This window comes from Microcebus murinus, chromosome 8, assembly GCF_040939455.1.
Source record: "Microcebus murinus isolate Inina chromosome 8, M.murinus_Inina_mat1.0, whole genome shotgun sequence".
Lineage (NCBI taxonomy): Eukaryota > Metazoa > Chordata > Mammalia > Primates > Cheirogaleidae > Microcebus > Microcebus murinus.
The window spans coordinates 74,203,416-74,214,760 of NC_134111.1; the positions used below are offsets into that span (position 1 = coordinate 74,203,416).

The following is an 11,345-nucleotide window of genomic DNA, read 5'->3' on the forward strand; positions in this document are numbered from 1 at the left end:
TATCTTATCCAACATTTTAATCCTTTAACAATAAGCATGCATGGCTTTGGAAGCTAACAAAGGATGGTCAGAGTGTCTTAGCCAACATGGCAGGTTTTCTTATTTTAAAATAAAATTAAACATGGGAATGCAGTGGACTAAGATATTTAAAGATCCTACTTGCTGATTCTTTGAAGAATCACTTCCAAATTGAATGCAAAACATCAAACTGAAATCTACTGATTTCATTTATAAGTAACTAGTGCTATTTGGAAGAGTTATCTATTTGTATTCATAGAGTTCAACAGCTACAATTTTGTGCTGTTTAACACAAAATATAGAGCACGGAAGACTTTGGAAAGTGGCCGAAGGAGTCTCTTGGGAAATATAAGCTGATATTTTTATTGTTAGAAAATTTAACTTCTGCTTTTCTGCAAACTTATTGAGCAACAACAGAAAAACTGAAAGCATTAAGAGAAAAAACTACATCATAAGTTCAGAAAAAAATTAATAAAGTTTTTTATTAAAATATAATTTTCCAATTAAATGTCTAAAACAATCCCCAAGTATTGATACATATAATATGTTTAATTCCACTGTACTTTGTCATATGAGGACAACTTGCATTGATATTTTTACTAAATCGGACTAAATAAATAATGAGAATTTTCTTCTCCTTTAAAAGCAACAAAAATGACAATAGGTGACGCTTAAAATTACATTTTGCAGTATTGTAAAATAGTAATTTTAAAACACACACCCAAGGAATGCAGGGCAGAATTACCTGAGCTCTTTCATTCTTGCTCTTTCCAATTATTAAAGTTAAATGGGGGTGTGATGGCAAATCCACTCTAACCCCTGTGTAAACCAAAGCATGTAAAGTACATAGCATCATGCCTGGCACATAGTACTTAACACAGGAGGTACACACACACACTCAAAGATGTGCTAAATACCAAATTTAAACTAATTCAATGAACTGAGTTAGTGAGTTGTCAAGTTTTTGTACAGACTTTAAAATTAAGACTATCCTCAGATTGCAAAACAAATTGAAAAAACAGAAAACAAAACAAAACCAAAAAAACTCTCTTGGCACTTTACCATTTAGAATTATTTCTGTGTGTCAGAATTTTCTCCGTGCTGTGCAATCAAAGCAAAATGCAGATATAAATTGCATTTTGAGTAGATAACTGTCATCTTTACCTGCAATTTCAAGTTTTTACATTCTTCAAAGTAGCTTAATTGTTCTCAGATATTTGCTTTATAAGTAAGTGTTCAACATTGACCTTATATATTAAAGTTATACCATACTAAAACATATCCAGGTATGTGTGTTCCCAACAACATGTTTTTTGGTAGAGACAGATGGGGTCTTGCTATGTTGCCCAGGCTGGTCTTGAACTCCAGGCCTCAGGTAATCCTCTGAAAGCACTAGGATTACAGGCATGAGCCACTGTGCCCAGCCTCCCATAACATTTTAAACCTCTGCTAAAAATGTTTGAAAACCTCTGATGTCATCCAGCTTCTAATAAGTGAAGACATGGAGGCCAAGGAAGATGAAGTAACTACCAAAATGCACTTATTCACAGCTGCAAAGCTTACCAATCCAATTTTCAACTACTTATTTTTCTTCTCCCCACACACAAAAGTTAATGTACACTTTTTCTCATAATAATTTTCTTTCCTTTTTTCCCCAGCTGTTTCAGTTTCTCACAAGGAAAAAAAAAATGTCATGTTCCAGTCTGGCCCTGGATCTAAGGCCAAAAAAAGATGGCTTGTTAATCGTAACTGAACTCCAAACTGATATTCTTATACTATTGTGGGGGGAAAGACATGAAATTTCGAAGCATTATCCACGTCTGAGTACATTAACAAGATGAATCATTATTTACAAATTATTTACTTAGACTTTTCAGGCTAGAGGCCACCAGGGAAGCACTGCAGTAACCACAGCAAGCAAGTTGAATACTGATTTGTTTCTAAAAAGATCATGTAAATGTTGCTGTAAAAGCAATTTTTTTCCTTTCTGAGTCCATCCAGTCTAACTGGACTGGTAATACAGGTTACAGTCACAGAATGAAAGACACTTCTCCGTAGACAAACATCTGATGACTTTTCCCAGGGACATATTTGATCCAGAAGCCACAGAGCAGTGACACCACAAGAGTTCTGCAAGTTTTTGTTTTGCTTTTACCATGGATTGACAGCAAAGGAGTGGTATTTTCCTCCTGTAGATCTGCTATTCAACTGATTAACATTCTTTCAAAATTTGAAGGGGGCACGGGGAGAGAGCAATGTGAAAAAAAGTTCAATGTGTTATTCCCCAAGCCCTCAGTTTTTATTTTTATTTCTTTTTAATTTGTTGATGAAAAACATCCCCATCTGGTATCAAAGTTTCAGAAATACTGCCTGGCTCAATTTCCCATACATTGACATGGATAACACAGAGCAAGAGAATTATAAATTGTAATCACCCCTTACCTTATGGCTTAAAATATACAAGATCCACCAAATTCCACTGATCTGAGTTTAAGGGGCCTTCAGAGGAAGAAAAACCAGCATATAAATTAGGCCTTATTTGACCAGAAAGTTAGGAGGTAACCTGACCCTCTACTAGGGAGAATTGACAGGCTCAGGGTCACCAAGCGGTGGTTTGCAGTGACTCCTGCAGTGGCTGCCACGGTGAGGCAGAGCTGAGAAGGCTGGTGACTGGTGAGCGAAGGTAGCGATGAGGCACGCGGCACAGCCTGGAGGAGGCTGGAGGTCACTCAGGGCTGTGGGCACATGTGCGTGAAGGGCTGGGGCACAGCTGTCCACAGGGCCATCTGCTGACTGTGGAGGCTCCCCTAGGCCACAGGAGCCCAGGGATGAAGTGGGACAGGAGCAGAAAGGTCATGGGCAGGACAAAAATTATGAAAGATGCACGAGCAAAAGAGCTGGGAAAACTTGGAGTGGCTGGGATGAAATAAATTTAAAGTATTTTTTTTTAATTTTTACTCTTTTGAAAATAAAATCCTTAACCTAATAAGAATGTGAGAAATTTGTTTTATCACATGTATTATTTTAAATGATGGTAAATATAATTTGTATTTTTTTTAATTTGGTCTATTAGAGCTAAGGATGGTTACTAGGCATTTATTTTCCATTTGTCATGATTGAAAACTATAAAGCATTAAAAATAGAGTGGTTTGAATAAAAATTATTTCTGTGGGTTGATGTACTAAAATCTGGATCGCATGGATATTAATAAAATAATTTTTAAAAGACACATTTGAAGCCACATATTTGAAACCCATTCTTTGGGCTCAATAAGCATTGTTAAAGGATGAAAATTACTAAATTTTTAAATAAGTAATGCATGGACATAGCTCAAAAATTACAAAAAATAATAATAAAAAGATAAAGCAAAGACTTATACTGCAATGGCCTGAATGTCTGTGTCCCCCCAGAATTCATATACTGAACCTGCCTCCCAAGGTGATGATATTAAAAGGTGGGGCCTTTGGGAGGTGGTTAGCTCAGGAGGGCATCACCTTCATAAATGGAATTAGCACCCTTATAAAAGAGATCCGAGAGGGCTAGCTAACCCCCTCCACTATGTGAGGACACAGCAAGAAGGGGCCATCTATGAACCAGAGAGGGGTCCCTCACCAAACATTGAATCTGCTAGACTTGATCTTGGACTTCCCAGGCTCTGGAAATGTGAGCAATAAACTTCTGTTGTTTATAAGCCACCTAGTTTATGGTATTTTTGTTATAGCAGCCCAAACCAACTAAGACACCATCTAATTCTCACACATGCAGAAAGTGTAACTACTTTTATTAGCTACTTTTTTTTTTCCCTTCAGGAATAGCCGATCCCAGAATGCCCAGCCACTGCTGTCAAGATTAGAGCTACTTTCAGTTGGCCCTGCAAATGGGCAGGATACAATGACCAAATGTCAGAATGTTAGGGGAAGTCTAAGGCAACAGGACAAGCACCCGGTTCTGGCCCGTTGTCACACCTGCTGTTCCTCTTCTGTCTGGACAATTCCACCCGCTCCCCCCCATCAGTGGCAGCCTGGTGCCTGTAATAGTGAGGAACTGTCACCCCCCAATGCCCATCTTGTGCTCTGTGGATCCTGTTTCTTTCCCCTGGTCTTGGGAATGGAGGAGGCATTTATACTCTTCTCAGCCTGGGTTTTCCGAGTAGATTTTCTCTTGTGTAAAGGAAAATAGCCTGCTCCTGGCAACACCCCAAAACAGTAAAAACTAACACTTGATCTGTCTCATAATTGAGTAAACAAATAGCAAAAGATATCCTTTCCAATTCTTTTTTTGTTTGTTTTTTTGAGACAGGCTATCACTGTGTTGCCCGAGCTAGAGTGCCATGGCAGCAGCCTAGCTCACAGCAACCTCAAACTCCTGGCTCAAGCGATCCTCCTGCCTCAGCCTCACTAGTAGCTGGGACTATAGGCACGTGCCACCATGCCCGGCTAATTTTTTTTCTATTTTTAGTTGTTTGGCTAATTTCTTTATATTTATAGTAGAGATGGGGGGGTCTCACTCTTGCTCAGGCTGGTCTCGAACTCCTGAGCTCAAGCAATCCTCCTGCCTCAGCCTCCCAGAGTGCCAGGATTACAGGCATGAGCCACTGCACCCAGCCTCTTTTCCAATTCTTAAGATGTCAAAAAGTTAAAAGTTAGGTAGAAATAGTTGGAGATAGAGAATAAAGACATCGTCTCAGTCTCCCCACACACCCCTGAAAGTCAATGTTAAGATACCGCTGAGAAAAAGGAGGTGTTCTTTCCCTTGCAGAGCCACCACGGCAGGACAAGCTGTTCTGAGCTCCTGTAACTTCAACTTTAGACGGTGTACTGGCTGGCTAGCTGGTCTCGCTCCAAACCATTCTGCACACAGCTGCCAGGATAATCTTTCTCAACATCGGTAAACACCCCTGTCACTGGGTAAAAGAGACGCATTCAACAGTATGGTTTCTTGTTCCAAATGGGACTTTGCTGTCATCTGTATAGTGGTCACCTGCTGTTTTTATCTGACTGCTGTTTTTTCCTTTGGGAAATCATCTGTTCTCCACTCCGCATGTTCCAGCCAGGCTGCTGGGGAAAGGAACAGGATAAGCTGGGGCCAGAGTCTCTATCCTGAGAGTTAAGAGTCTCTTGAGCAATGGACACAAGGTCCAAAGGCCAGTGCGGCAGACTGCCTGCACGGCCGAGCCATGAAGAGCAAGGCCAGGAGCTCCTGCCGCTGAGATTCCCGGGAGTGCCCTGTTCCTGCACATCTGAAGGCCTGGTTTTTCAGCTCCGCCTTCAGTTCTGTGACCTACCCAGCACCTTGCCATCATTTCCTAGGGCTGCTGGGACAAACTACCACACGCTGGGTGGCTTAAGTATTTAATCTCTCACAGTTCCGGAGGCTAGAAGTCCCAAATCAAGGTTTTGGTAGGGCAGAGGGTTCTTGGGAAGAACCCTTCCTTTCCTCTCCTGGTGGCTCCTGTCTGTCCTTAGCTGTGGCTGCATCGCTCCCATATCTGCCTCCATCATCACATGGCCCGCTGCCTGTGTGTCTGTGTCCAAATCCTCTATCTTTCTCATAAAGCACCAGTCATTGGATTTAGGGCCCATCCTAATTCAGTTTAAGCTCGTGTTAACCTAGCTAATTACATCTGCCAAAATCTTATTTCCAAATAAGGCCACATTCTGAGGTTCCAGGTCAACGTGAATTTTGGGAGACACCATTCAACCCACTATACCAATAAACTTTCTTGCCGAGGCTAATAGATCCAATTTTGGTGTGGAAGTGACCCTCTCTCCCTCATGCCCCTATTATACCTGGTTCTTCTATCGCACACACAACCTATTTGTCTGGGTGTGTCTAGACGAGAGGCCCACTGGCTGAGGGCAGGGACTGTGTTTTATTCCTCCTTTGCCACAGGTCTATCTCAGACTGGTACTTACATATGTTTGATTGAAGAAGAGTGCTTTAGTTCTGTAATAGAGCACAATGAGTGTGCTCTATGACAACAGAGAATACTGATGAAACTACACTGTGTAACTCAGATACCCACGAGCCACAAGCTCTAAAGAAGGTTAAAAAGAAAGAAGCTATAGCTCTTTGACAAAGAAACCAGGCTTCACGTTGTTATTGGATTTACATCTGCTGGAGCCACTAATTATTTTACTTTCACAAGAGGCCAAGGCAGGAGGATCGCTTGGGCTCAGAAGTTTGAGACCAGCCTGAGCAAAGTGAAGCCCCATCTCTACTAAAAATAGAAAAATTAGCCAAGTGTGGTGGCACATGCCTGTAGTCCCAGCTACTCAGGAGGCTGAGGCAGGAGCATTGTGAGCTATGATGACACCACTGTACTCTATCCAGGACAACAGAGCGGGACACTGTCTCAAAGAAAAAAGAAAAAAGAAAAAAATTCCAAAACTTGGAAATGAGGCAAAAAAAAAAAAGTACAGTGTGACTTTTCAATGTTGTACTCTAGCACTGTCTAATAACCCCGTTATAATCTGATGCTCTAGGGCTGCCCTATCTATATGGTAGCCACCAACCACATGTGGCTATTTAAATTTAATTATTCATTAATTAAATTAAAAATTCAGTTCCCTAGTTGTTCTGGCCACATTTCAAGTATTGTATTCAATAGGCACATGCAGCTAGTGGGTACCATATTGAACAGAACAGAAAAGATGATTATTCATCAACCTAGAAAGGCACATAGGCAGTAGAGCCCTACAAAAAAGTAACTTTATGTGTCTACTATTTATTAGAGCCCAGATTCTGAAAAGTCAGGTAATAGTAGGCAGAATGATGGTCCCCTCATGACATCCCACCCTAATGCCCAGAACCTGTGAATATGTTAGGTCACATAGCAAAGGGATTAAGGTTGCAGATGGAATTAAATATGCTAATAAGGCATCCTTAAAATAAAGAGAGTATTCTGAATTATTTGAGTAGGACCAACTATAATCACAAGATTCTTTAAATGTGGAAGAGGGAGACAGGGAGAGTCAGTATTAAGAGTGATTGAGTTCAAGAAAGATTCAACTGGTCGGGTGTGGTAGCTCACACCTGCAATCCTAGCACTCTGGGAGGCTGAGGCGGGCGGATTGTTTGAGCTCAGGAGTTTGAGACCAGCCTGAGCAAGAGCAAGACCCCATCTCTACTAAAAATAGAAAGAAATTAATTGGCCAACTAAAAATATAGAAAAAATTAGCCAGGCATGGTGGCATGTGCCTGTAGTCCCAGCTACTCGGCAGGCTGAGGCAGAAAGATTGCTTGAGCCCACGAGTTTAAGGTTGCTGTGAGCTAGGCTGACGCCACAGCATTCTAGCCTGGGCAACAGAGTGAGACTGTCTCAAAAAAAAAAGAAAGACTCAAGTGACCAATTGCTGGCTTTGAAGATGTAAGGGGGCCACAAGCCAAGGAATGCAGAGAGTCTCCAGAAGTAAAAAAAAAAAAAAAAAAAAAAGACAATGAAACAAATTCTCCCCCAGAGTCTCCAGAAGGAACATAGCCCTTTTGACCCCTCAATTTTAGCCCAGTGTGACTCATCTTGGACATCTGATATTTAGAACTATAAGATAATAAATTTGTGTTGTTTTAAGCCATCAAGTTTGTAGTGCTTTGTTATAGCAGCCTCAGGAAACTAACACAGGTATTAACTTGTAGAAGATTGATAAATTAACAAAGTATTTTTTTTTCTTTTTTCTGAGACAGGTTCTCACGCCATCACCCAGGCTAGAGTGCAGTGGTGTGAGCTATGGCTCACTGCAGCCTCAACGCCTTGGCTCAATAGATCCTCCCATCTCAACCTCCTCAGAAGCCAGGATTATACACATGTGTGCTACATCTGACAAATTTTTATAAAATTTTTTTTAAAGATGGGGGTCTCACTATGATGCCCAGGCTGGGCTCAAACTCCTGGCCACAAGCAATCCTCCTACCTCAGCCTCCCAAAATACTGGGATTACAGGTGTGAGCCACCATGCCCAGGAGGATTTCTAGATAATTGAAGAGAAACCAGTTTCGTTTTGTTGTTTGTTTGGAAGTTTTTCCCCCTAAGTCTACAATCTTATTCCAAAATTCCTTTTTACCATATTGGTTTCTCATATCTTCCTTTGAACTCGCTTTATTATACTGGCTCCCTCATTGACTATATCTTTGACATCTGCTCACTATATATTGTATAGGAGTTGTGGTTTATATTTTTAAAGTTACACACTGACATGTGGCTAGCAAGGAAAAAGACAAACACAGAACTCTGAGGTTTTTCTATATGTCAGAAGAGCCTACACAACTTATACAGTAATGTAACTGATGAACATAGTTTATCAATAATTTAAATGAATAAACTTAATACCCTACAACAAATACAATCTATTGACTAAGTATAACTAGTAGACGATTACATCACAGGAAGAATACGTGTATTTAAGAATTCGTTTTAACTTTAAACAAACAGCCCGATGTAATTAACTTTAAATGAGTAACTAAGAACAAACTTCTTCCTCTTCTTTTTTTTAGCAATTAAAACAAGAACAGAGGCCGGGCGCTGTGGCTCACGCCTGTAATCCTAGCTCTTGGGAGGCCGAGGCAGGCGGATTGCTCAAGGTCAGGAGTTCAAAACCAGCCTGAGCAAGAGCGAGACCCCGTCTCTACTATAAATAGAAAGAAATTAATTGGCCAACTGATATATATATAAAAAATTAGCCAGGCATGGTGGCACATGCCTGTAGTCCCAGCTACTCGGGAGGCTGAGGCAGAAGGATTACTCGAGCCCAGGAGTTTGAGGTTGCTGTGAGCTAGGCTGACGCCACGGCACTCACTCTAGCCTAGACAACAAAGCGAGACTCTGTCTCAAAAAAAAAAAAAAAAAAAAAAAAAAAACAAGAACAGAGCCTGCACCAATTTAAATAGATCTTGTGCACCTCTCTGCTGTCTTTGTTCCTTGTGCTCAAGAAATTGTTGGAATATGTATGTTCTCTAAGCTTATCCAGATCAGCATCATAAAAATATAAAGTACCTGAGTTTTTCTTTCAAAGCCTTTCAAACACCATTGCAACACAATAGTTTATTTATATTCTTAACCAAAAACTAAAAGAACCAAAGTTTGGGAGCTTATTATTTCAATTTCCACACTCCATTCTCAAGTTGCTCACAATCTATAAAAATTGGGGAGAATGAGATACATGTTTTAAAAAACAAACAACAAAAAAATCCTGCCCTCTCTCCTCAGCCCTGACGCTATTCTCCCCACTCCTAAGTTATCTATCCATGAAATCTCACCTGAGGAAGGAAGGGTAGATCTAGCAAAACCACCTAAAGAGCTTTTCCAAAATTCCCACACCCTGCTCCCCACCCCTACCCTATCCTGATATACCTCCCAAAGGGGTATTGCCAGAATGTGGGTAGTTTTAAAAATCTGCAGGGGGAAGAGGAAGAAAAGCAAGTATACAAAAAGCAGGTTGTTGGAGGGTTGCACTGACTTAGTTAAAATAGGATCCAGTAGGGTCTCAGTCTCCAGTGCTCCATTCCCCCAGAGTGGAATTTCTACAATACAGATGGTCTGCTGGTGTCATAGTTTGACAATCTCTAGTGGTCTCCACTACTGACCAGATTGATCACAGGGTGACTTAAGGCAATCAGGAAATTGAGGAACACAGCAATTGACAGGTTCTTTTCACAAATATCCACAGCCTTCACTAGTGAGAGGTAAGTCAAACATCTCGCGTGACAGGGTCACTCTGAGAGGACACAATTGTCTGGGAGCAGAATGATCCACCCTCCTTGTTGGGCCACTGACCGCACGCATCCCCCGGGAATCGAGCACTCAGAACCAGGAGTCCTTTAGACCTTCTTCAGATGAGGTTCACAGAGTGAGTGTAACCTTTCTAGCCAATCGTGTATCTTATTTCTAACATCCCCTATACCACTTAACAAAACCTATGATGGAGTCTTGGCAAATTATTTGAAATGCGTAGGTAACCAATTTTGAAGTGTAGATTTATGATTTGGATTCTTCAAATGCAAATTAGTGACACCTAGGGTGCAAAATGACTCGACCCAGGGTATATAATAAAAGTTAATGAATGTTTAAATACATCATATAGGCCGGGCGCAGTGGCTCACGCCTGTAATCCTAGCACTCTGGGAGGCCGAGGCGGGCAGATTGCTCAAGGTCAGGAGTTTGAAACCAGCCTGAGCAAGACCCCATCTCTACTAAAAATAGAAAGAAATTAATTGACCAACTAAAAATATATATACCAAAAAAAAAAAAAAAATTAGCTGGGCATGGTGGCACATGCCTGTAGTCCCAGCTACTCGGGAAGGCTGAGGCAGGAGGATTGCTTGAGCCCAGGAGACTGAGGTTGCTGTGAGCTAGGCTGACGCCACGGCACTCACTCTAGCCTGGGCAACAAAAGTAAGACTTTGTCTCAAATAAATAAATAAATAAATCATATAGTTTACACTAAAGTTCTCAAGGATTTTAAAGTAAATTACCACATGGAACAAAGAACACAGATGAAGACCAAACTCCTTAGGATGGACACCCAGCCCTTTTCAAGCTAACCCCAGCTTCCTGTCTGCCATCCCTCCCCCAGCATACACATACGCAGATACAGATATATGTGCACTGTACACCACACACACCAAGCTGCTCCCTGCCCTTAGAATTCAGCAGCCATTGTCCCATTTCAGACTGTTCCCTGTGCTGCCCCCACTCCCTCTTCCCTTTCTAAGCAACCTCCTCTCTTCCATCAAGAACCACCTTAAACACCTCCTATTCAGGATCCTTTGGGAACCCATCGTTCCCAATCCTGTAGAGTTGGTCACTCCCTCTTCCACATTCTAATGGCACCTTGTACATACACCTCTACATCTGCATATTTGCAACGGTATTGTGCTATGTCCCTCGCTGGACAGAGGATGTCATACACACCATCACTTGCTGTCTTCAGACCTCCACTGCAGTCACCTAGTAGGTATTTACTGAATAAAGGAAATAAAAGTGGAGGTCTGGCCAGGCACAATGGCTCACACCTGTAATCCTAGTATTTTGGGAGCCCGAGGCAGGAGGATCACTTGAGGTCCTAGGACATTTCACTGTCACCTCTTCTCCACCTAAGAGAAGCAGAGCCCTTCCTAGTTCTCAGCAAATGCATTTCTCAAAGGCAATTAAATCTACTATTCTTCCTAGGCAAGAAATTCTCAAAATTTCTGAAGTCATAAAACCCGCAATATTCTTAATGTTATTCCATACCTTTTTTTTTTTTTTACCTAGGATCTAAAAGTTCTTCATGGAATTTAGGTACTGAAAACTGTGAGTTGAATTCAAAGCAATAGGTATAGAGAACTAATGG

At 41.3% G+C, this 11,345-nt stretch overlaps 1 protein-coding gene across 1 annotated transcript in view; it reads left to right on the forward strand.

The window, feature by feature from the left end:
- The window catches only part of LOC105856978 (aldehyde oxidase 2), a 79,184-nt gene extending 75,793 nt beyond the window's left edge, over positions 1–3,391 (forward strand). The window contains exon 36 of the mRNA XM_012739067.3: positions 1,677–3,391. The gene's annotated coding sequence lies outside the window, so the exon portion shown is untranslated. The remainder of the gene's footprint in view (positions 1–1,676) is intronic.
- Positions 3,392–11,345: the final 7,954 nt, after the last annotated feature.